Source organism: Felis catus, chromosome D3 (assembly GCF_018350175.1).
Source record: "Felis catus isolate Fca126 chromosome D3, F.catus_Fca126_mat1.0, whole genome shotgun sequence".
Classification (NCBI taxonomy): domain Eukaryota; kingdom Metazoa; phylum Chordata; class Mammalia; order Carnivora; family Felidae; genus Felis; species Felis catus.
The window spans coordinates 83672707-83700273 of NC_058379.1; the positions used below are offsets into that span (position 1 = coordinate 83672707).

At 38.5% G+C, this 27567-nt stretch overlaps 1 protein-coding gene and 1 pseudogene across 2 annotated transcripts in view; one reads left to right on the forward strand and one right to left on the reverse strand.

The window, feature by feature from the left end:
• The window catches only part of CDH19 (cadherin 19), a 235459-nt gene that overhangs the window by 166868 nt on the left and 41024 nt on the right, over positions 1–27567 (reverse strand). Inside the window, exon 2 of one of the 2 annotated variants that reach the window (XM_045041116.1) lies at positions 7228–7347. The gene's annotated coding sequence lies outside the window, so the exon portion shown is untranslated. Of the gene's footprint in view, positions 1–7227; positions 7469–27567 lie in introns of those variants that run through there. The other variant, XM_023242085.2, reaches the window with a different exon arrangement.
• LOC101092151 lies at positions 1453–19260 on the forward strand (annotated as a pseudogene).

The window sequence follows — 27567 nt, forward strand, 5'->3', positions numbered from 1 at the left end:
TAACTCATTAATATATCTTTTATATCTTTGAAATACCAGTAAAAAAGAAAGGAAATTGGATTTTATAGTTTACATGTTTTACAATCAACATCAGATAATTCCATTTACCTTTTCATTTACTTATTTTAAAAATTTAAATCCAAGTTAGTTAACATATAGTGTAATAATAAGTTCAGATATAGAGTTTAATGATTCATCGCTAACATATAACATCCAGGGCTCATCCCAACAAGTTTCCTCCTTAATGCCCCTCACCCCTTTAGCCCTTCCCCCTACCCAACACCTCTCCAGAAACCCCCAGTTTGTTCTCTGTTTTTAAGAGTCTTTTATAGTTTGCTTCCATTTTTATATTATTTTTTTCCCTTCCCTTATGTGTATCTGTTTTGTTTCTTAAATTCCACACATGAGTGAAATCATATGGTATTTGTCTTTTTCTCAGTAACTTATTTCGCTTGGCAAAATATACTCTAGTTCCATCCATGTTGTTGCAAATGGCAAGATTTCATTCTTTTTTGACTGCTGAGTAATATTCCATTGTGTATGTATGTATGTATGTATGTATGTACCACCTCTTTATCCATTCATCAGTCGATGGACATTTGGGCTCTTTCCATACTTTGGCTATTGTTGACAGTGCTGCTATAAACATTGGGGTGCATGTGCCCCTTTGAAACAGCACCCCTGTATCCCCTGGATAAATGCCTAGGAGTGCAATGGCTAGGTCATAATTTTTTGGGAAACCTCCATACTGTTTTCCAGAGTGGCTACACCAGTTTGCATTCCCACCAGCAGAGCAAAAAGGTTCCTCTTTCTCCACATCCTCGCCAACATCTGTGGTTGCCTGAGTTATTAATTTTAGCCATTCTAACTGGCGTGAGGAGGTGGTATCTCATGGTGGTTTTGATTTGTATTTCCCTGATGAGTGATGTTGAGCATCTTTTCATGTTTCTGTTTGCCATCTAGATGTCTTCTTTGGAAAAGTATCTATTCATGTCTCCTGCCCAATCCTTCACTGAGTTATTTGTTTTTTGGGTGTCGAGTTTGATAAGTTCTTCATAGATTTTGGATACTAATAACCCCTTATCTGATACGTCATTTGAAAATATCTTTTTGCATTCCGTCCCATTTAAATTTTATAAGTTATTTCATAGCATAACACCTTTAAAATTTTTTTAATATTTATTTATTTTTAAATGTTTGAGAGATAGAGCGCGAGCTGGGGAGAGGCAGAGAGGAGGACAGAGGATTCGAAGCGGGCTCTGTGCGGACAGTGGGGCTCGAAGAGAGCAGGACTCTGTTCTGTGGGGCTCGAACTCACGAACCGTGAGATCATGACTTGAGCCAAAGTTGGATACTTAAACGACTGAGCCACCCACCGAATAGGTTGGATCATGGGTCCCCTTGCGGTGGTAGCAGCTTCAGAGCAGAGTATGAACTGCAGTGGCCAGAGTCATGGCGGGACAGGTGTTTAGAAAATTTCTTCTCCTGTTTGATAGTTTTAGTTGAAAGGAGTGCAGCTGAAACTGTAACCAAAGGAAGCATTATGCTTCCAGAAAATTCTCAAGGAAAACTATTACAAGCGACAGTGGTGGCTGTTGGATCGGGCTCTGAAGGAAGGGGTGGAGAAATTCAACGTGTTAGCATGAAAGAGTTTACATGAAAATTGAGATAAAGTTCTCCCAGAATATGGAAGCACCAAGTTAGTTCTAGGTGCCAAGGATTATTTGTTATTTAGACATGGTGACATTCTTGGGGCACCTGGGTGGCTCAGTCGGTTAAGCATCCAAATTAGGCTCAGGTCATGATCTCGTGGTTCATGAGTTCGAACGTTGCATCAGGCTCTGTGCTAACAGCTCAGAGCCTAGAGCCTGCTTCAGATTCTGTGTCTCCCACTCTCTCTCTCCCTGCTCATACTCTGTATCACTCTTTCTCTCTCTCAAAAAAAAATAATTTTTTTCAAAGAGGTAACTTTTATTTCTCCCCTTAATTTTTTTTTTTAATTTTCTTCTCAGTCTCAGGTCACATTGTCAATAGATGGTCAAACTCTTTATAAGGGAGGCATTTTTTTTTCTAATGTCATTTTATCCAAATACCTTCTTTAAATATATGGCAATATTGTAACTGAAAATCCCCCCTTCTCATATGAAGTAAGCAATGTCTAATAGAAAACAAACTCACTATAGTTGCTCATATTTTTCTACAGAATGAAAGAAATTGGCAATTACATTAAAAAGCAGGTGAGGGATCACCTGGGTTGGCCAGTTGGTTAAGGGATCAACTCTTGATTTCAGCTCAGGTCAGGATCTCATGGTTGGCAAGTTCCAGCCCCTCATTGGGCTCTATGCTGATGGTGCAGAGCCTGCTTGGGGCGCTCTCTCTCTCTCTCTCTCTCTCTCTCTGTCTCTCTCTCTCTCCCCCTCTCTTTCTGCTCCTTGAGAGCTCTCTCTCTCTCTCTCTCAAAATAAATACATAAACTTTAAAAAAAAGTGAGAAAAATACGATTTCAGAAGGTAGAGACTAGTATATTTGTTCCTATTTCTTGGAATGAAGCTATCCCTGACATATCACTGACAGTCAATTTCAGCATGTACTGTCCTGAAGTCTACAAGCTGGACCGAAGACAGAAGGAAAAATAAAATTATGCGGTATAATTGTTAACTGCTGGGAATCAGTAAAAGGAACTTACTGAACATACTGTTTCAGAATGGAAACACAGGGAATGTGCCAAAGGTAGGTAGGTGTGTATGTGTGTGCGTGTGTGTTTTGTTTTGTTAGAGAGAGAGAGAGAGAGAGAGAGATATGGAGCAAAAACAGGGGAAGGGCAGAGAGAGAGAGGGAGAGAGAGAATTTAAACTACACTCTGAACTGTCAGCATGGAGCCTGATGCAGGGCTGGATTTCACAAACCTGAGATCATGACCTGAGTCCAAATCAAGAGTTGGACACTTAACCAATGGAGCCACCCGGGTGCCCCAAAGGTAGGCAGCTTTGTAAGCAAAGCTTAAGGGACAGCTCATTCACTAGGGTTAAAGATCTGCCCTTTTGAACAGTTGTTTATTGTAGAACTTGGGAGATTTACAGTAGAATTTTTAACACTGAAGAGCAGAGTTGTCACAGATTTCTGAAATATAGTTTAAAATTCACAGCAAACATTTAAAACTGAGAGGAGTCTCTGAACCACTAAGACACAGTGGTTCCTTCTAAATTCAAGTATAGTTCATTCAAGCTTTTTAGGGTACCCACCATGTGACAGGCACTGGGCTTGGTGTTAATAATGCAAGGATGAATGAATTTAGTCCTTGCTCTCACAAAGCCCTTTCCAAAGGAAAGAAATTCAGGTCAGATAACATCTCAGTATGTTTTGGTAAATCGCACAATGGGTATACACGCAGGGAGGGACAGGTCCTGTGGGAGGAACACAAAGGAGAGAATCTACTAGATCTAACCAATAGGAGGTCACTAACCAAGGTCGCTTTAGGGGTGACCCTCCTGTAATATTTTGCTACACAAATTGTTTTAATAAAGGTATGTTTTTAAAAGCAAAATAAGAAAATCAAACATTGCTATGACAAAACCATTCAGAAGATAACTGGGGGAAGCTGGGGCCCTCATCAGAGTGGGTTAACATAACTGGTATGTTTGAAGGCTCCTGAGGATCATCACCCCTCAGATTCCTGGGCTTCCTGTGGCAGAACCTGAGCCATTCGCTCAAGGTGGGTACATCAGGGTTGGGTCGACACTCCCAGACAGTTTACCAAACCAAAGGTGCCTGACAAAGACAGGCTATATTAGTTTAGTTTAATTTATTATAGCCTAGCATTTTATTTATGTATTTATTTGAGGACAGTGGTTCATAGGTGGCATGAAAGATCCCAGATGCCTTTGTGAGTGAGGCGATAGTTCAGAATGGGTGGTTGGAAATACTGCCTGGGAGCCCCTGGGAGTGATGGTCTTCTTCCAATCGATCATTTCCCAGCACAAGGTGGCGATGGAGGGGTCTGATAAGACAAGTAAGGAGCTTCCATGCCTGAATGGAGCCAAGTCTTGGTCACAGTTTGACCAAGGCTTAGATAGGGCAGGCAAACAGAGTACTCACATACTCAGTGCCCTGGTGATAACCACTCACATAGCTAACAGGTTAGGTTGTATGCTTTTTGATCAAATTCACATTCACAGCACATAGAACAAACCATAAATCCCGAAGCACACATTCACAGTGGTTGAGGAAAGCAAGACAAAACACTACAAAGTTAAGTGCGGGGTCTGTATTTCTGGTCCTCTCAGTTGATATAAATATACGCAGAATGATATAAAGTGATAGATTTATACCTGCAAAACAGTGGAAAGTCCCAGCCTACAGTCTAACAGGTGGTGTTCTTTTCTTTTTCTTTTTCTTTTTTTTTAGTATTTATTATTGAGAGACACAGAGCATGAGCAGGGAGGGGCAGAGAGAGAAGGAGACACAGAATCCGTAGCAGGCTCCAGGCTCTGAGCTGTTAGCACAGAGCCCGACATGAAACTTGAACCCACAGACCACAAGATCATGACCTGAGCCAAAGTTGAATGCCTAACCGACTGAGCCACCCAGGCGCCCCATAACAGGTGGTGTTCTGATCTTTGCTTTGTCTTTATCAGCCACTTAGCTCCGCAAAGCTTTCCTCTACCTCATAAGTGGAGATAGTATCACTTAGCACACACCCTCACACAGGGTGAGACTCAATAAATTTTGGCTATTACTGTTTCAGTGAATCGTACAGGGGTGTTTCACTATAGGCTTGTGAGGATGAACACACAGGTTAGGCTTCAGAGCTTACAAGTAGATTGGGAAAGTTTATACACATGAGAAATGCAATAAAAAGTTATGGCATGTTTGCATATATTACTATGTTAGAGGTAAATGAGAATATGTGGTATATGTAACCGTAAGAAGAAAAAGACAATGAGGAGATGCAGGAATATAATGGTGGTGGAGAAAAGAAAAATTAAATCTAACATTAAAAAATGTGTAGCATGTTTCACAGATTTCTCAGATATCGCGTGGTACCCAAGAGATCACAATTTATCTGACTTTTTTTTTGCCCAAATTGGGGTGACCCCAAAATAACACTAAGGCATAGTCAGAATTAAAGAATCTTAGTAGCTTTGTCCTCTAGGGTTTTGATGGTTTCCTGTCTCACATTTAGGTCTTTCATCCATTTTGAGGTTGTTTTTGTGAATGGTGTAAGAAAGTGGTCTAGTTTCATTCTTCTGCATGTTGCTGTCCAGTTCTCCCAGCACCATTTGCTAAAGAGACTGTCTTTGTTTCCATTGGATACTCCCTCCCGCTTTGTCAAAGATTAGTTGGCCATACATGTGTGAGTCCAATTCTGGATTCTCTATTCTAGTCCATTGGTCTATGTGTCTGTTTTTGTGCCAATACCATACTGTCTTGATGATTACAACTTTGCGGTAGAGGCTAAAGTCTGGGATTGTGATACCTACCACTTTGGTTTTCTTCTTCAATATTATTTTGGCTATTCAGGGTCTTTTGTGATTCCCCACAAAATTTAGGACTATTTGTACTAGCTTTGAGAAGAATGCACATGTACCCCAGCATTTATAGCAGTGCTTTCAACAATAGCCAAATTATGGAAAGAGCCTAAATGTCCATCAACTGATGAAGGGATAAAGAAGATGTGGTTTATATATACAATGGAGTACTACTTGTCAATGAGAAAGAATGAAATCATGCCATTTTGCAGCAACATGGATGGAACCGGGAGGTATCATGTTAAATAAATCAGGCAGTGAAGGACAGATATCATATGTTTTCACTCATATGTGGATCTTGAGAAATTTAACAGAAGTCCATGGGGGGAGGGTACGGGGGAAAATAGTTAGAAACAACCACAAGAAACTCGTAAATACAGTGAACAAACTGGGGGTGGATGGGGTGGGGGAGAGGGGAAAGTGGGTGATGGGCATTGAAGAGGTCACTTGTTGGGATGAGCACTGGGTGTGTAAGCTAATTTGACAATACATTATATTAAAAATAAATAAATAAAAATAAAAGCCAAAAAAAAAAAAGAATCTTAGTAGCAAAAGGGGCCCAAGCATTCCCTAGGGTAAGATCAAGCCTCTCTTGAAGGGTAATTTAATGAAAGCTGCTGGAAGTCCACATATACAAAGGCATCCTAAGGACAGTGATGCTTTCTGCTCCCTACTTCGGTGCAGGGATCAGATAGAGAAAGGAAGAAGCACATTTTGGCAATGAGGGGCTAAGCGAAGGGGAGGGATGGTGTGTGGCAATGATTCTTGCCTTGAGAATTTTCAGATCCACCTAACTGAGCTCATGATGAAACACCTTCTGTATTTTTATTACATTCAAGTTTATTTTCCTATATCAAGTGTTTTTCACACCTATTTTCCTGAAGTATTTGAATGGTGTTTCATGGGCAACAACTAATGAACATGTAGTTGGTGTTGACATCTGTATAAATGTACCAGTCTTTCAAAATAGAACATTTTTATGATATATATAATGTTCGAAATACGTCCAGACTAGACGTGCCCTAAATATTTGTCACAGTCACGAAATCAAGGTGTAGCTAACGCGTGTGAAAAATAAAACTCTGTCTTCACTTTCAGAAAATGTATTCATTTTTATATATCTAGTCCTATGATACAATTATTTATGAGATTATTATCCCAATCCATCCACCATTCTGTATGATTTTTGAGCCAAATATTTGATTTAGAGAAATATATGGTATCAAGATCACTTTTGCTAGGATGATTCCTTCTTATCTCTTGTTTAGTCCTGGCCCATCTCCCAGGCCTCTGTAGGGTCTCAAATAATCTCTCATTAAAATGTACTGTCCTGAGAGTATAATTTAGATTGCACCTTTGTTTTCCTCTTAGCAGCATTTACATAGAGATAAATTTCTGTTTATCTCATAGTTTATCATTCTAGACATCATTTACTGTTTTTGTTTGAATTGTAGTTTTCCACAATATAGATCACACTTTATGACAATTCACAGAGTTATGTGAAAACTTTATAAAATATTTCCCTAGATAGAAACTCAGGGACCATAAGTTTCACTCTCTCTATTTACAGATGGAAAAATTGAGGTAGATGGAGGTTAAGGAGTTATCCCTGTAGTTAGTTGGGAAAAGAGTTAGAAACAAGACCCATATATTCTCAATTAATCTATTAACCAGTCCACAGGTAAATCGGATAACTTACCAAACATTTTTCTAGTTTCTCATTTTATTCTCCGTGTGATTTCCAGTATTCCACTTCGTTGTGTTTTCATGGAGCCTTGTTTTCCGAAACCATGTTTGATATCAGATGTTTGGTCCTGACCTAGAGGAGAACAGCCAGGATAACTAATAAGCATGGAAAAAGAGTAGAGACTATATCCAAAAGGTGAGAAAAGCACAGCTTAGAGAATGCATGAGGAAACTCTCCCACCCCCACACTACTCCACTTGGGAGTTTGATTCTTGTTGCCTTTGCTGTGTTATTGCTCAGTCATCATTTTGCTACGTCACTCTCCTTAAAGTAGCATAGGGTTAATTAACATGGGGGGGGATTTTTTTTTCCAATGTATCGGTTTATCTCTTATACTGATAGAACAGAGTAACCGTAAAACACGCTGCGAGCAATGGAATGATGTTTTCATCACATCTTCCTATCATTCTCCTCATTGTAGATTTTGTTTTCCAACTTGTGATGAACGCTTTCCTTATTTTGGAATGTTGCTTGGAAAATGATTCATATCCCAAGGCTAAGACCAGAGAGTATAAAGGCAAATTTGTTTCAAAATGCCATTTTTTGTGTGTGATCTAAACCCCTTATGTTTCCAAATCAGCAATTTGGGAACATAGAGCCATTCAGGTTGGGTTCACAAGAGTCAGTCCCCTCAAAGGCTGCATTGTGTTCTGCTTTTATGCAACACTTGCCTAGTAATTCTACCTTCTCCAAAGTCATAAGCCATGTTCATGTTGTTAAAAACTTCCGTATCATTCCACTGAATTCTCCTAACAAAAAATAAAATGCAATTTTTTCTTGCCTGTTTAGATTGTAATTTAAGTTAAATGAGAGTCAAAATGTCTTAGAGAATGACACAGCACAAAAGCCAGTTTGAGCACGTTTCTTAAATCCAAAACATGTGAAATCTGGACCACTTGTTAAATAGGATCCCAATTTCTCAAGAAGGTTATTATACATTTACCATTCAACAGTGGCAGAAATCAACTTCATCATATTGTGAAATATGAAATAAAAGAGGATAGTTATGAATCATTTTTCTAAAGTAGATAGTTCTCTAATTTTACCTATGAAGACTAATAACTTAATGACTGTGTTCATAATAATCTCCAGCCAGTAAAAGCATAATGTCTTTGATCTAAAGGCTCAGATTTAAATCTTTAGGAAGATTGTGTTCTTTGAACTTGAAAGAAGAAGCCAAGGTTAAGTTGGTTTTTCTAAAAAACAATGCTGGTAAATATATTTTTTAGCGACAAGTGGAGTAGGAGAGCAAGGAAGAGATACATGCATTTAAGAAGAAAAAACATAGGAACGGAAGTAGTACTGACTATAAACTCTTCAATTATTCTTAACAGATGCTAAACTGAGAGCAGAATTTCACTTTGACTAAATTATTTAGCCAAGGAAAGACAGACACATTTATTTCTTTGTTATTTGTGTTTTGCACACACTCCTGGGGAGTGTAGTTTCTACTGTAACTGGGGACAGGCATTGGGTTCTTGATTAGGAAGCTGGTGCTTCCGGAGAGTCAGTCAAATCCTCTGAAATAAACATGATTAGATGCCCAATGGGATGCCAAGTGCCATGCCACATTCTTGCTGAATCGATCTGTTCAGCATAAATCACAAAAATATTAAAAGTAATACAAAGTGCACTGCCTTTTCAGTCTGATATGTTCTCAATTCACCTTTGCATATGCTATGCAGCTGATATTTAAGAATCATATTTACCCTGAGGTCTTATCATTAATATAAGGGTATTACATTCTACATTAAAAGGTTGTTGCAGATAAAAAATAATGTAGGCAATATTTGCCAGCACTGTATCCAAAAACATCTACTTTACTTTTGTGGAAATGATTCTATAGGGTATGCCTACTAACTGCTACATTGATTCAAGATTTTATTTTTTATAGATGTATGTTTCACCTATTTATAATAGATTTGAGGCTCTATTGATCTGATACATTCTGCATAACAGTTAATTATTTCCAAAGTGATCTAATTCACTTCTAGAGAACTATGTAGCTACTGAGAAACTCAGTTCTCTCTTTTACTGATTGGCTCACCCATGCACACTTTTATTTAGTTTTAAAAAAAAAAAACATTCTTCTTATGGACTAAGAGATTAATATGAAATTTGACAAGCCAATGACTAGCTATGACTGTGTATGGATGACATCTAAATCAGACACTGCTACTGAACATATGTTGAAAATTATCACAAATTAAAGCTTTTATGGGGTCTTCCATTTTTACATTTATTGCTTGTGTGTTTTTTTAAAAGACACAGTTTCTTGTCTGGATACAATCTGGGGTGCAATAAATGTTTTGGTAGTTTAAGCATACTAAATCCATTTAGCCTTTTCAACATCTAAATGTCTGTGTTTCCCGGTTTTATATTGATTTAGAAGCCTCTAATAATGTTTCTGAAATCTGAGAAAACAAAACAATAAACCATTTAATTTTTTTATTCTCTGTAAATGTCATTACTCATAAATGTCAAGATAAACTTGCTTTGAGTGTTATGCAATTTACCATGTCACGTATCATTGACATCACAAAATAATAGCATGAGTCACATTGGAAGATACGTAAGCAACCCTTTTTTATATGTGGAACTCAGGGCCAATAAAGCTATTTACTTTTTTTGGCAAGACAGTATGTTATGAAAAGTGATATAAAACATCTTTAACAAAAGTACACATTGGATTTAAAATGTCACACCCTTTCACTTCTAGCTCCTCTACTGAATACAGACATCGGGAAATCACATTCATTGTTGGACACCACATATTCCTTGTGACTTAAATATGTTTGCATGATCTGAACAGGAATAAAGTAATAAAAAATATACCTGAAACAAACGAAGAGAGATATGCTATTCTGTGTGTAATGGACAAAACTGTGCTTTTCCCAAGTCCATAAGCTGAAATCCTAACCCTCAAAGCCACCGTGTTTGGAGACAGGGTCTTTAAAGAGGGAATTAACGTTAAATGAGGTAGAGCCCTCAACCATAGGACCGGTGTCATTATAGGAAAAGGAGAGATACCAGGGAAGTTTGCAACAGAGGAAAGATCATGTGAACACACAGCAAGGTGGCCATCAATAAACCAAAGACAGTGGTCCTGGGCAAACAACCCGCCGACACATTGATATGGATTTCCAGCTTCCAAAAGCATGAGAAAATAAATTTCTGTTGTTTAAACCAACCAGTCTGTGATATTTTGTCTTGGCAGCCCCAGCAAAGTAATACGCTATTTAACGTTCCTCAATATTTAAGTATTTCAGCTGGGATTAACCCCTTTAATTTTTAAAGACACTTACTTAATTGCATGATAACCACTGATTTATAACTAAAACAAAAGCCAGAATTTTGCTTGAAGATAAGTTCATAGCAGCTTAATTAATGTCATTTGGATTAGCAACATTTACTGAATGCCAAATATGTTTCAGACATTGTGAATGGATTCTAGAAACACCAAGATTAATTAAACACCATCCCTGTCATTAAGGCACATATGGTGCAAGGAAGGATAATGACAAACATTCCATTAATTCTGTCCGGTGGTGCAGCCAGCCATCGGGGCTGGGAACCACAGCTAGAATCTCAACTCTATTCGTAGGTGATGTTGACGAACGTCTGATGAATTGGTGGGCAGGCTCTATGAGCCGCTTCTTCCCAGAAGGCCAAATCCTAACAGAAGCTCGTCCTAACAACAAAAGGACACGTGTTGTTCCCAGAACAAAGTCGTTCTTGTCAGCAGCATCAGGACACCTTCCGAGGCCTACTTCATGCTCTTAATACCTATTTGTTGCAGAAGTAAGACATATGATAGAATAGCACGTTGCCTTCTGCTCTGTCTTGCGGAGTGAGCCTGTATGACTAGGGAACAGAGCTGGCTCTCAGACTAGAATTTGTTTTGGAATAGGTCATAAAAATAATCTGCATTTCCACCCTACCAACGAACAATTTATTCCTTGCTAATATGGCTTCCAGATAGTTCCCACACCTTCTGGATACAACAGCCAATACTGAAAACAGTGTGCAATCCCAGATAATTTCTACTACCTGAAGTCAGGTCTATTGTTGATTATCTTATTCACTCTTTGTTTCCTAGCAATTGTGTGTGTGTGTGGGGGGGGGGTGCTCAGGGGGTAGGAGGTACAGGGTGAATGTGTGAAACTTTCTTTACATTTTCAGAATCATTGCCTTAGGGACATTTTGAATAGCAATTGTCCGGCTCTGTGAATGTACAACTGTCCTTAAAAAAGAAATTAATTAGGGGCACCTGGGTGGCTCAATCGGTTGAGCGTCCGACTTCGTCTCAGGTCATGATCTCACGGTTTGTGAGTTCGAGCCCCACATCGGGCTCCGTACTGACAGCTTGGCACCTGGAGTCTGCTTAAGATTCTGTGTCTCCCCCTCTCTCTCTGCCCCTCCCCTGCTCATGCTCTGTCTCTCTCTGTCTCAAAAATAAATAAAAACATTAAAAAAATTTAAGAAATTAATTAGAGTTAAGAAAGCCAAAATCACTATGTTCTATATATCACCCCACCACTGGAATGCTGGCACCACATTTCTCTTCCTTGGTCGCACGCTGGCTGTTAGACAGGAGACCCACATAGAGAGCACAGTCAGAAACAAAGATGTGTATGTATCCAAGCAACAAATGGCAGCCTGAGGAAACCAGGGGTGCAACTGCTGGTCTCTTGAGTTGCCGATCTTTCTGCTGTTACACAGATCCTTCATTTAAGTCATAGTCTGCCCTTTGTTTTTGTTTGCAAAACCCTATAAAGAAAAAGAAAAGTAGCCTTCGTTTGGCTTTGATGATATAAGTCACATACTACCTTTGAGAAATATGTCCTTTGGTCCTCACAGGAATTAGGAGAGGTTACCCATGTCTTTCAAAAGAGCACTTATTTTAGGGCTACAAAGGAATAATAACATCACCAAGGATTGGTAGGATGAATGAGTCAGAAGCGGTAACTCTCACTTCCCACATTTGGTTGTGGGCTGTTTGTCATCACTCCTATCGGGGATATAACTACAACAACAGTTTTGGAGTGAAGAATAACTCAGCTGAGTGTTGCATTTCAAACACCTGGGAAAGCAAATTCGAGAACTTTAGACTGTCGGTGGATATACAGAATGAAGGACAGGGAGGTGGACTGTAGTTAGAGAATCAACAGTCTCTGCATAGAGGTAGTAATTGCACTTTTATATGCACTATAGGATGGAATACATCTCTAACCAAGTAATAGTATATGTAGAAAGAGAAAAGAAATAGCTTACAAGAGAATCCTAGGTTGGAGTAAAACACACACACACGCACACCACACAAATATAAAACAACAACAACAACCCCAACTACAGCAACAAAGACCATGGGGTTGGGATAGACAGCCAAGTGGTAGAAAGGAATTTAAAAAAAGGCTCATAAGAGAGAATGATGTTAAGCCAATCTTGGGAAACAAGGATTTCAAAGAGGAAATGATCCACCAATTCACCTGTTGCAGAATAAAATGTCAGCTAATAAGTGGAAAAGGCCTGTTGGATATAGGAATGAAAATATAACTGTGCAGTAGCCGAACGATGCAAAATGCAGTTAGAAAGGTTTAGGTTTAAAGCCTGGTTTAACAGTTTATAGCTCTATGACCATGCACAAGTTATTTCTTTTAAAGCTGAATTTCTCTGCCTATAAAATGGGGATAATACTTTTCTTTTTAAAGTTAAAAAAATAATGTAAAAAACTTGGAAAGTATCAGCTTCTGGCTATCCCTTACACTGTTTTCAAACATCACACACACACACACACACACACACACACACACACACACACACACACAAAGATACATAAGACTTGATTAGAAAGTGGAGGGAATCTATTAGTTGCTCCATTTCAACCTTGAACTTTCCCCATCAATAACGAGGTGGAGCGTGGATCCAGAATTGCTTGAATCCGACTACCCATTTTCATTTTCCTTTCTTATAGAATGAATTGGAACACAAAAGCTTTCAATTTAGGGCAAGGTGAGCCAACTACTTTTGAAATTTTAAATCTAATATTGATTGGCATCTAGAAAAGAATTTCCTTCCTCCATCTCTCCTTCCTTTCTCCCTTCTTCCCTCCCCCCTTCCTCCCTGCCTCCCCTCCTCCCTCCCTCCCTTCCTTCCTCTCTTCCTTCCTCTCTTCCTTCCTTCCTCTGTTTCTCTCTTTCCTCCCTCTTTTTTGACAATTTAGTGACTTTTCTGCTAAGGCAAAAGGGACTTAGAGTGACCTATGAAACATCCAAGATGGCTAAAGAAACTAATTTTTACTTTTCAGTTGTCTCCTTCTCCATCCCTTGTTCTTTTTCTGTTTTACTCTTTTTTTCCCCCTCAATCTTTCTCCACTACAGTTTCTTCTTTTCCCCATCTTCTTATCCACTGTCTTCTTCCTCTCCCCATTTTCCCTTTAGAAACTCAAGAAATATACTGAAACATTCTTTTAGGAACTCACAAAATCTACCAAAGAGTGTTTTCAAACTCTTCTTTTAATTACAGGATGACTGGTAGTGTGTTACTTTTATCAGTAATGCCAAGATAGGAGCAGGGACACTTGGAGTCATGGTATGATCAAAATGAACTTATAAGAGCCCCGGGGTGAGTCAGAGGCTTATAGAATCTCTCTTGTTCATATGACAAAATGAAGGATGGGATATCTGCAAAAGAATGTCTTAAACTCACACCTCCATACTTTGTTCTTCAAGTCCACTGCAAATAAAATCTTTTGTGAAATTCTTTCCATTGAGTCTGTTGCTGTATTCTTTAGTTATTCTTTTAGTCTTTCAAACAAGAATAAACCATGTTTGATCAAAGATAGCTTCTTTGGGCAATTTCTTTTTGTTTGAACTTTAATATTTATCTTTGGGACTTTATACTCTTAAGAGTCTAGCTTCAGAACTTAGAAAAAGTAATGCTAGCAACACTGTTTAACCAAAATAAATTCAGTATCTCAACATTCTATGCAACTTATAGAATGAGAGCGATGGAATATTACCTTTCCCTGTGCAATTACATCACTCCTAAACTAGTCTTATTTTTGGACACACAGCTTAATTAAACAAAAAATAAAAAAAATTGTGTGTGAAGTCTATTTAAAATTACTGATATTTCAAAAGAAATTTAGAAACAGCATGATTTGAATTTTAAAATGAAATTTTGTGGACTAACTCTAAAAGTTTTCAAAGAAATAGCTTTTATAAAGATTTAGGAGAGATTCTTAAAAAGAAAATGAAATCCTGCATGGATGGCCAGCCCCAAGTTGAGACATGAAATCAATTATATGTAGCTCTGATTAAAGAGGGGAGAAGATGCATGATAGTTTCTATTCCACCATCCCTCCACCAGAAACTCCATCATGGGGACCTCCTCCATTTTCTCCCTGAGACTTTGTCAAATTGTGAACGTGTGTTGGAAAAAGCAAGGTAATGGAGATACTCCTGAACATATTGTGAATTATTTTTCAAACGTCACCATTTTCATTCCAGATCGCCATTTAGAGTTTTTAGTTGTTCATGAAAATATGAAATATCTTAATGACTTCTCTTTCATATATATTTTATCACAGCCTCCTTTTTTGTGTATGTCTTGCTCCAGTTGGGTTTCTCATTAATGTAACTGCCTGAATAATGATGATTTGCTTATTTTCACTTGTGAATGTTTATATTGTTTTGTATCACACAATCTAATGTTCTTTGTCTACCAAAATTCATTCCTTCTTTTTCTTTTCTTTTCTTTCCTTTTCTTTTCTTTTCTTTTCTTTTCTTTTTTCTTTTCTTTCTTTTTCTTTTTCTTTCTTGCTTTCTTTCTTTGTTTTCTTTTCTTTTCTTTATTCCTTCTTTTCTTTCCCCCCCTTTTTCTTTTCTTTCTTTCTTCTTCTTAAAAGGCACAATTAGCTTTTAGTTACCAAAACATGTTACATAACTTAAATGTAAGTACCACATTTGGTTTTCCTCTGATTTCTGAGTTAGAGTTTTTAGTATAGCTTATGTAACTTCTTACAAACAAATAAACACAAAACAGCAATAAGAGAAAACAAACTGGCTTATGACTTTACCTTTAAATGAAGGCGCATTCAAGGAAATGGTGGCCATTCTTCCCAAAATTATTTGAAACAAAATTTTATCTAAGTCTACGAGAAAATGGGAAGCAGAGATTTAATTCCTTGTATGTATTAAAAAAGAAAAAAAAATACTTCTAAAAGTCCTTCCTCCATTCTGTTGCCATGTCAGGACAGAGAATAGCGTGAGGCAAGTGAGGCAAGACCATAGGTGCAAAATTTAAGTAGGCATTAAAAATTCCCAATGACAGGGGCGCCTGGGTGGCGCAGTTGGTTAAGCGTCTGACTTCAGTCAGGTCACGATCTCGCAGTCCGTGAGTTCAAGCCCCGCCTCAGGCTCTGGGCTGATGGCTCGGAGCCTGGAGCCTGTTTCCGATTCTGTGTCTCCCTCTCTCTCTGCCCCTGCCCCGTTCATGCTCTGTCTCTCTCTGTCCCAAAAATAAATAAAACGTTGAAAAAAAATTAAAAATTCCTAATGACAAACACCAATTGGTCCTTTCAATGCACCATTGAAAAGTCAAAGTTAATGCAAAACATCCACGATGAACAAAGGCTTGAAATTTTACTTAAGGACAGCATTCAACCTTATACTTGCACAACTCACTTCCCTTATAGGCCCTTAGACCTGGCCCTGGTGTTTGCAGGCAATTCCTTCCTCGCACGTACTGGTGACAGTTGCTTTCAATATTTAACTCTTGATGCACACAAAGCTACCAATCTCTCTCTCTCTCTCTCTCTCTCTCTCTCTCTCTCTCTCTCTCTCTCTCACACACACACACACACACACACACACACACACACACCACTTCTCCCTCCATTCTACTAAAGTAGTTCTCTCATTTACTTTCCTTTCTTTAACAGAAACTAGCTCTTAGGATAATACCATATTCTCTTGGGTTTCTCTATTCTTCTGTATCCCTTTATTAACTCTATTATGCACAATAAAGGTGGGCTCAATGATTGACCCAATGAGAAAGACTCTTTTACCCTTAGAAGGATGGTGTTTAGGCTTAATGAAGGGAGAGATGTTACATAGTGTGATATGTTGATAATGACAAATAACCTTATATCCACACAGACATGGCCAGTTTGTCAGTACTTTCGCATAAGGTACTCGTACGTTCCTTTCCCATCACTAGCATAAGGAGTATATTCTTACCATCCCTTGTTGAATATGAGAAAATAGGCACAGAGAGGTGATTTATCTGTTCAAGTCTACTGCAAGTTTCTGTGCTTAGTAAATAAGTTGGATAACCCAATTCTTTCCTGTTTTTGTTTAAAATTCTGTATTTGAAGACAATTTAGAATTTGAACTCCCAACTGTAGAATTATTATTCATGCGAATGCTTCCGGTGTGTTGTGAGAAATGTGTTAACGGGATAAGCTAGGTGTATATCCTACCATATAATAGCAACTATTCTGACTCTGCCAAATAAAACAGAAGTATACAATAGGCTTGTGTCTGCGTTTCCAACCAGTTTTGACAACAATGATGATACGTGCTGTAAAAAAAAAAAAAAAAAAAAAAAAAAAAAAAAAAAAAAAAAAAAAGCACCATCCAAAAATAGTTTCCTTGCCTTTTGGGTTGATTTGTCTGTCAAAATGATGAACCAATTGTGCAAGGAGAATCAACACTTAGGGGGGTATCTTTTTTTTTTACCTGTCACAGCAGTCTGTCCTGCCAGAGTGTAGCTGATAAAAATGCCTGAAGTCTTCCCTTATCAGCCAACTATAGTCCTGATTTTAAAGAAGAAAAATTCAGTGCAAACCAAGATTCTCAGGAACTAATATCATGATAAACATTCTCAAAATAATGGAAGCGATAGCTTTTGAATCTCAATCCGCTATACCACAAACTCTTATCATTGATGATTATTAATTATTCATTTATTCACATATTATTCCATATTTCATACCAACCTCCATACCAAAGTACTTATGTAAGAATTCAAGCTACAGCCATTAAGGGAAAGGGTCATACCCCTCTGGAATGCTCAAAAAAATGTATCAAATTATTTTCTAAAATAGCCCAAAGCAGCTGAAGTAGTTTCAGATTGCTTCAGGCATTCTTAAATTCCTAAGTGACAAGTGTTATGAAATTTAGCTGTAATCATCTTTCTTATTCAAGAAAAAGTTAATAATTGCAAAAAATAGACACTCGCTTCTCATATTTGCACATTTTAAAATGGAGAACAAAGTGTACAATGCCCTCCAGATAATATTTATCTTTCACCAAAAATGTTAAATAGTGCTGACTAGAGAAAACTAATGAAATAGATTTCTTCAGACAGTTCTGAGTCTAGAAGGCATCACCTTCTTTAACAACAGCACCTGGGAAAAGAGCTGCAAAAGTAGTTATATTGGGGTGAAAATTATCATTCTTTTGTGCAGATTTCTGGGGAAAAAATGGTCCATGTTAATTCACTAAGAATCAAGAAAAGATAGTTTAATATTGTTTATTGAACCAGAGTCACTTAATAAAACTAGGACTCATACTAACATATAGTAAATTCCACTGTAGATAAATATTGTTTAATATATTTTGGCATATTTTTCACATTCCCTGACAGCCAAGGACCTGAGTGTGGTATATTAGTAGACCATATTAATAGTAAAACCTGGCAACATAGTAGTGAATGGCAGTAAAAAGAATTTTCTACTTCATACTCAGGCTGAATAGGATGTTAAGGATCTCCTCTCCCTTCCAATCCAAGAATATTTCTGAGAGACAATCATCCACGTTTACCACAAACTAATAGCACACAAAAAGCTCACTAACTGGTAATTCCTTGGCTTTTAAGGTACTTGTCTTTTTTTCTTTTTCTTCACTATTTTGAGTTAAAATCCGCCATTTTATTAAGTTCTTCCCATTGTGCTTACGTGTCTTACGGAACGCTCCTGAATAATTTTAGTATTTCTTCCATGTAGTAGGTCATCAAAATCAGGAAGCTGCTGTCTGTTCTCTTCTATGGTTTCTAGCTCCTCTATTCACATATCTCCAATTTCTTCAACTGTTGCATTTATAACATCCAAATTAGACACCTAAACTCCATCTCAACCCCCAAATTTCTTTCTTAGATGTTTTCAAGCTTGTGAAACACAGGCACGATCATAGGAATTCAGATATACTGACATAAAAATAGAATTGATTTCAAAACTAATACAGAGAACTGAGCTTCTGATGGTCAGGACCTCTGACCAGAGCCTTTTCTGTCTTGGTCAATGGCAGGTGTACTTTTCCTGTTGTTGTTCTTTTTCTCCTTATCTCAAACTCACTCTCTTTCCCTTTCTGTCTCTGTGTCTCTCCCCAGATTTAATATGGTGAGAATTTCTTTCTTTCTTTCAAATGTATTCAAGTTTTGGCCACCTCTCACCTTCCCCATTACTATGACGTGGTCCGTGACGGCACTATTGCTTACTGAAAATAGCTTCTCACATGGGCTGCCTGGCTCCCCCCTAGTTGCCTATCATAGCACAGTAAGTACCCTTCTCCAGCATCGTGGATCCTGTTCAACCACACGTAGGCTTACGGCACTGCTGTGCGATAAACCCTTCAGGTTTGCCCCGATCTCAGAGAGGATGTGCTTTCTCTCCCCTCCAATGTAACTTCCCATATTCTGCAGCCGGGCCTTCCACCTCTCACTCTGATCTAGCCCCACCAGTCTCCTTGCTATGTTGCAAAAGGACAGGCGCACTGTCATCCGAAAGCAGGATTTCTCAAACGTCACCACTACTGACCGGATATTTTGGCTGGAAAATTCTTTGTTATAGGGGACTGTTCTGTATACCACTGGCCTCTATTCGCTAGATACCAGAAGAAAGCCCTGCCCCCAGTTGCGCAACCCAGACTTACATCCAGACACTGCCGAACAGCCCAAGGGTGTCAGAGTAGCTTCTAGTTGAAAGTCACTACCTTAGGGCCTTGGTGTTTTGTATTTCTTCTTCCTAGAAGAGTATTTAACATTATATGTATTCTTTCTCCTGAACTTTACCTAAATATCCAGGTTTTTTTTTTCTAACTTTCTTGGCCACAATAATTAAAATTTAACACAAACTCCTATTTTACATGTTTCTAGATGTCTGGTTTTTTTTTTTCAAATTTACCCAGAGCTAATATATTTTTTAAAGACACTTTTTGAGCAATTTTAGGTCCTCTGAAGGGAAGGTACAGAGATTCCACATATACTCTCTGCCCTCACAGACCCACAGCCTCTCTCACTATCAACATCCCACACCACAGTGGTACTTTTGTTACACTTTGTGAATCAACACAGACACATCACTAACACCCAAGGTCCAAAATTTACATTCAGGCTCATTCTTGGTGTAAAATCTATAGGTTTGGATGGACAGATGTATCTGTGTCTATCATTGTAGTATCAGATAGAGTGGCTTCGGTGCCCTAGAAATCCACTGCACAATAGTCCACTGTCTGGATGGACCACAGTTTATTTATCCGTTAACCTACTGAAGGCCATCTTGATTGCTCCCAAGTTTTGCCATTTAAATAGTGTTGCTAGAACCATCCATGTGAAGGTTTTTTTGTAAACATAAATTGTCAATTCCTTGGATAAATCCTAAGGAGCACAACCATAGAATCATAAGGAAAGAATATGTGTAGATTTGTAAGAAAATGACAAACGGTCTTCCCGAAATGGCTGTGACATTTTGCATTCCACCAGAAATGTCTGGAAGTTCCTACCGCTCAGCATCCTCGCCACCATTCAGTGTGGTCAGTGTTTGGGATCTGGCCCATCCTAATAGATGAGCAGTAGTATCTCATTGCTGTTTTAATTTGCATTTCCCTGATTGCCAACTGTATATCATCTCTGGTGAGGTGTCTCTTAAGGTTTTTGGCCCATTTTTTTAATTGGGGTTTTTGTGTTCTTTTTATTTTGGATAGCTGTCTTTTATAGTATGTATCTTTTGCAAATAAGCCCCCCTCCTCTGTGATTTGTCTTCTGATTCTCTTGATATTGCCTCTTGTGGAACCAGAAGTTTTCAATTTTAATGAAGTCTAGCTCATCTATTTTTATCATGGACCATGCCTTTGGCATTGTATCTAAGGTCATCATCATCCTCAAGGTCAGCCAGGTTTCTCCCATGCTGTCTTCGTAGGATTTTATACTTTTACATTTCACATCTAGGTCTGTGATCCATATTGATTTTATTTTTGTAATACATTTAAGGTCTGTGTCTGGATTCATTTCTTAGTTGTGGATGTCCAGTTGTGCCAGCACCATTTGTTGAAGAGACCACTTTGCCCCACTGTGTTGCCTCTGCTCCTCTGTCAAGGATCAGTTGACTATATTTGTGTGGATCCAGTTCTGGCCTATCTATTCTGTTCCACTGACCTACTTGTCTGTTCTTTTACCAATGCCACACTGACTTGTTTACAATAGCTTCTTAGTAAGTTTTCAAGTTATATTACATCAGTCTTCCACCTTCATTCTCTCTCAGTATTATGTTGACTATTGTGGGTCTTTTGTCTATCTCTAAACTTCAGAATCTGTCAACGTTCACGAAATAACTTGCTCAGAAGGGAGACAAAGAAAAAAGAATGAAGACTAACAGACTTCACGCATTTTAGGAAAATAATAAAAGGCTATAATGCTGAAGATTAATGCCTATTCTGAATGACTGCTGAAATCAGGAAAGCATCCCTTGAGACTGCAGATCTCTGGTTAACCAAAAAAAGTAGAGAGGGCACTCTAGTGGACAGCTCATTGTAAGAAACAAAACCAACGACTCTTTCATCGGAACATGATTTTTGTCTATCCTTCATGGTAGTGGAGGGGGAAGGACCAAAGGGAAATCAAGGTACAGATAACCACCCCCCACCACCAAACAATAAATGAATAATAGATGATGAACACAGACCCAAAAATATCGTGCTAAGGCAAAAGAAAATTCCAGCCAAATGCATTACTTGGCATTTGAACAACATAATTAAAATATGGCCTTTAAGAAGGCCATGGGTGGAGAGATAATTAAAGGCTTAAATCGACTCCACTATCAGCCTGAAATTATTAAAAACTATAAAGATGTAAGTTTCTTTCCTCTTCTCTTCTCAAAGATATTTATCACCAAACTTTGAGCCCACCATTTTAAGGAACTTGAAAAGAATTGGGAAAAGGCACTACTCTACTTACAAAATCATTCTATATGCCTCCTTTGAATTGTTTGCTAGGTCTGTACCAACCTAACAGAACAACCCAATTTTGGTATATTCCTCACATTCTGTCTATCTGTCTGATTATACTTTGTTATTCTTTTAGTAAATTGGATTATGTCAAACATACCATATGGTACCTACTCTCATGACAGAATACTAGTTGCTTTTTATGTCAATACATTTAGTTCTTTCATTAAAACAAAACAAAACAAAACAGCTTTATTTTTGAGAGAGAGAGACACACATCACAAGGAGGGGTGAGGCAGAAAGAGAGGGAGACTCAGAATCCAAAGCAGGCTTTAGGCTCTGATCTGTCAGCACAGAGCCTGACACGGGGCTTGAACTCATGAACCGTGAGATCATAACCTGAGCCAAAGTTGGATGCTAACTGTCTGAGCCACCCAGGCTTCCCTAGTTGTTTCATTTTTATACAGTCTATATGCAATACCATTATAAAAAGATATCACAAATTATTTAGTAAGGTTAATAAAACCTCGATTCAATATTGAATATAAAAACTCTGCAATGATTATTTTCATGTATGTTAGTGCATTGTTTCATTATTATTAGTATGTATTTCAAGATAAGGTGTTTATGAGTTGAATGGCATAGATCTAAATTTTTTTTTTATTTCCAGATACTTCTTCGAAATAGGTTGTATACATTATCTAGTCCACACATTAATAGAATGTACCCCCCAGCCTTTGGGCTCTTTTTTTAAAAAAAAAATTTAATGTTTATTCATTTTAGTGGGAGAGAGAGAGAGAATGTGAGCAGAGGAGGGGCAGAGAGAGAGAGAGGGAGACAGAGAATCTGAAGCAGGGTCCGGCTCTGCGCTGTCAGCACAGAGCCGGACACAGGGCTTGAACCCACAAACAGCGAGATCATGACCTGAGCTGAAGTCGGGCGCTTAACCAACTGAGCCACCAGGCGCTCCATGGGCTCTTTCAATATTTGATAACTTTCCTCATATTTTAGTGAAACAAAAGGCATTTTTTTTTTGCATTCATGTTACTATTAAAGAGGTTGATCATATTGTACCTTTCAAAATTATTTTTTTTTTGCTTCTTGGCTTTTCATGTCCTTTGCCTTTTTCCTAGTTTTATTAGTTACTTTCAAAAAAAAATCTATATATATTGATTTTCAGGGATGATGGCAGAGGAGGAAGACCCTAAGCTCACCTTGTCTCACTGATCCCAATAGATAACACCCACATCAGAGTAAATGACCCAGAAAACAATCCAAAGACTGGAAGAAAAGACTCTCTGCAGTTAAATGTAGGGAGGAGGCCACATCCAAGAGGGTAGGAAGGGCAGAGATATGGTCAGGAGACAAATGGACCTGTGGGACTGTCTACAGAAGGGAGAGACACCTGAGCATGGAAAAGGAAAGGACCAGATGTCACGCCAAGCACGTTAGGCACTAGGAATCCACAGAAAATCAGAGGGGGATAGTTTCACTAGTTCTTACAATCAGCATAGCTTAAGTAAACTTGGAATTTTAAAAATCAGTGGGCTTGGCTCTGGGAGAGCTGGGAGGACAACAGGAAATTGATTCTCCACCCTGGAAGAGATAGTAAAATGAATAGTCCCTTAGAGATACAGCATAAGAGCAGTAGTTTGAAAACCACCAGGGGTATAAGGGACGATGAGTTGCTTACTAATATCTGAGCTTGTGCTAGAGGAGCAAGAACTGATGGGAGACTTCTCCAGGAACAAAGGAGCTGGCTGGTGCCATTTCCCTTCCCCGCCCCCCAGCCTAGACAGGGAGCCACCTGTGGGAACCAGCACAGTGCTACCATTCCCTACATAACTTGCTAACAGTGCAACCTGTCCCCGTGGTCTGAAAACACACACCTTCCAGCCAGGCCTTGGTTCCAGGTGCCCTCCTACAACACACCTGTGCAAACCTTGCTAACACTGGGTCTTCTTACCCTTTCATTCTCTGGCGGACCTGCCTCCTTCCATATGTCCTGGGCCAAAACCCATCCAAAGTGGTGTCAAAAGCCTGTCAGGGTGCAAGCTGCCCCTACAGGGACCAGCACTACTCCAAACTGCCTCCTGCCCCAGGGATAGGGTAAGATTACCACACACACCAGTGTAACCATGGCCCGGGAGGGGCTGGAGGCAGACCTCTGGTCTGACTACAGGCTCCACCCGGCAACAAAAGCTTCTCAGGGGACAACATGGAGAAGGCACCCAGCAATTTGCTGCAACTGCATCTCTGGCAAATTCCTGGTCTGACTCAACGCAAGCCCAAGGTGGCCATAGGGACCAAACCCTGCCCACAACAGGCACAGCGAACCATCATAGACAACTGGACTGAAGGAAAAAGCAGCTCAGCCCAAGAGTAGGGCACAAGCAACACACACCGGAGATACCCCTGAAGCACCAGGTACTTGTGAGTAGGGAACACGACACTGTAGGCCACTACAGGACCTCTTCTTCATAAGGCCACTACTTTTAAGAGCAAGAGACATAGCTGATTTTCCTAACACAGAAACAGACACAGAGATTTAGAAAAAATGAGGAAACAGAGGAATATACCCCAAATGAAAGACCAAGGCAAAATCACCACAACAGACCTAAAGAAAATGGAGACAAGTAATATGACTGATAGAGCATTTAGAGTAATGGTCATAAAGATACTCAATGGACTTGAGAAAAGAGTGGAGACCTTGGTGAGACCCTTAAAATTAAAATACATTGACTAGAGGAAGCAGAGAGCAGAGTAAGAGAATGAAATCAAACTGAACAGGAGGGAGGAAAAAAATTAGAATAAAAAATAAAAATAGACTTAGGGAACTCAGTGGCACCATCAAGCACAATAATATTCACATTCCAGGGTTCTCAGAGGAAAATAAGAGAGAAAGGGGGGCATAAAATGTATCTGAAGAAATAATAGTTGAAAACTTCCCAAACGTAAGGAAGGAAAGAAAAATTCAGATCCAGGAGGCCCAGAAAGCCCCCAGCAAAATGAATCCACAGAGGTCCACACCAAAACACACAGTAATTAAAATGGCAAAAAGTAGTGATAAAGAGAGAATTTTAAAAGCAGCAAGAGAAAATAAAATGGTTACATACAAAGGAAACCTCATAAGTCTATCAACTAATTTTTTAGCAGAAAATTTTGCAGGCATTCCCCAGAAGGAAATGGCATGATATATTCAAAGCACTGAAAGAAAAACCCCCGCAGCCATGAATACTCTATCCAGTAAGGCTGTCATTAAGAATAGAAGGAGAGATAGAGTTTCCCACACAAACAAAATTTAAAGGAATTCATGATCACTAAACCAGCCCTACAATAAATGTTAAAGGGAACTCTCTGAGTTGAAAGGAAAGACCATACATAGGAATAAGAAAAGAAGGAAGCACAGAAGCAGTAAAACTAGGTATATCAATAATAATCAGTCGAAGGGTTCACAAAATAAAAAGATGTAAAGTACAACACCCTATATACCTCAACAAGAGTGGGAGGAGAGTAAAGAATGAGTTTAAACTTAAGTGACCATCAACTTAAATAGACTTATATTTGCAGAGCATATTACATACAAACTTAATGGTAACTGCAAATCAAAAACAATTACTAGACATGCAAAGAGAGAGAGAGAGAGAGAAAGCATATTAATAAAGAAAGCCAGCAAACTATGAGAGAAGAGAGCAAGAAAAAAAGGAATGGAGAAAAACTAGAAAACAACCACAAAACCAGTAACAAAATGGAAATAAGTGCATATCTATCAATAATTACTTTGAATGTAAATGGACTAAATACTCCAATCAAAAAAGATAAGGTGAAAAAAATGGATATGAAAGTGACACCCTACAAGAGACTCATTTCAGATCTAAAGACCCATGCAGGTTGAAAGGGAAAGGATAGGAAAGCATTTTTCAGGCAAATGAAAGTGAAAAGAAAGCCAGGGTAGCAATACTTGTATGAGATAAAATAGACTTTAAAACAAAGACTTTCATAAGAGACAAATAAGGATACTATATTATCATAAAGGGAACAATCCAACAAGAAGATATAAAAATTATAGATATTTATGCATCTAATACAGGAGTACCCAAATATATAAAACAGCAAATAACAAGTAAAAAGGGAGTAATCCATGGGGCGCCTGGGTGGCGCAGTCGGTTAAGCGTCCGACTTCAGCCAGGTCACGATCTCGCGGTCCGGGAGTTCGAGCCCCGCGTCAGGCTCTGGGCTGATGGCTCGGAGCCTGGAGCCTGTTTCCGATTCTGTGTCTCCCTCTCTCTCTGCCCCTGCCCCGTTCATGCTCTGTCTCTCTCTGTCCCAAAAATAAATTAAAAAACGTTGAAAAAAAAAAAACTTTAAAAAAAAAAAGGGAGTAATCCATAGTAATATAATAATAGTAGGGGACTTTAACACCTCACTTACATCAAAGGATAGATCATCCAAATATAAAATAAACAAGGAAACAGTGGCTTTGAATAACACATTGGATCAGATGGATCTAACAGATACACTCAGAACATTCCATCTTAAAATTGCAGAATACACATTCTTTTCAAGTGCACATGGAACATTCTCCAGAATAGATCACATTTAAGGTCACAAAATAAATCTCAACAAATTCAAAAAGGCTGAAGTCATACCGTCCATCTTATATGACCACAACATTATGAAACTAGAAAACAACCACAAGAAAAAAATCTGGCAAAAACATAAATATATGAAGGCTAAATAACATGCTACTAAACAGAACAGTGAATAGTTCAAACAAGAAAGCAAAAAAGAAAAAGGAAAAAAACATAGACATGAATGAAAATGAAATGGTCCAAAACCTTTGAGACACAGCAAAAGCTGTTAAAAGAGGGGAGTTTATAGGAATACAGGCATACTTCAGGTTGCAAGAAAAATCTCAAATAAACCACCTAACCTCATGTCTAAAGGAGATAGAAAAGTAAGAACAAACAAAATCCAAAAGAAGTAGAAGGAAGGAAATAATACAGATTAGAACAGAAATAAATAAAATGGAAACTAGAACAAAAACAACACAATACAGCAGAGCAACGAATCCAGGGTCTGGTTATTTGAAAAGATCAATAAAACTGGTAAACTTTTAACCAGGAGAAGAAGAAGGAGGAGAAGGAAGAAGGAAGGAAAGAAGAAGGAAGAGGAAGAGGAAGAACAACAACAACAAGAGGGAGAAGAGGGAGAAGAAAAAGAAGAGGAGGAAGAGGAGGAGAGGGAGGAGGGAGAGGAGAAAGAACGAAAAGGAACTCAAATAAAAATCAGAAAGGAAAGAGGAGAAATAACAACAGACACCACAAAAAATACAAAGAATTTTAACAGATTATAAAAAATATGTATTCCAACAAATTGGACAACCTAGAAGAGATGGATAAATGTCTAGAAACATATAACCCCCCAAAACTGAATCAGCAAGAAATAGAAAATTTGAACAGACCAATTACCACTAATGAGGTGAAACTGGTAAACAAAAAACTCTCAACCAACAAAATCCAGGACCATTTGCCTTCATAGCTGAATTCCACCCAACATTTAAAAATTTTTTTAACGTTTTATTTATTTTTGAGACAGGGAGAAACAGAGCATGGGCAGGGGAGGGTCAGAGAGAGGGAGACACAGAATCTGAAATAGGCTCCAGGCTCCGAGCTGTCAGCACAGAGCCTGATGCAGGCTCGAACTCACGGACCGTGAGATCATGACCTGAGCCGAAGTCGGCCACTTAACTGACTGAGCCACCCAGGCGCCCCCACCAAACATTTAAAGAAGACTTAGTACCTATTATTCTCAAACTATTCCAAAAACTAGAAGAGAAAAAAAAGCTTCCAAATTCATTCTATGAGGCCAGCATCACTCTGATACCTAAACTAAATAAAGACACTACAAAAAAAAAAAAAAAAAAAAAAAAAGAGAGAGAACTGTAGGTCAATATGTCCGATGAATATAAATGCAAAGATTCTCAACAAAATATTAGCAAACTGAAACCAACAATATATCAAAAAAATTCATTGTCAGGATGCAAGATTGTTTCAATATTTGCAAAT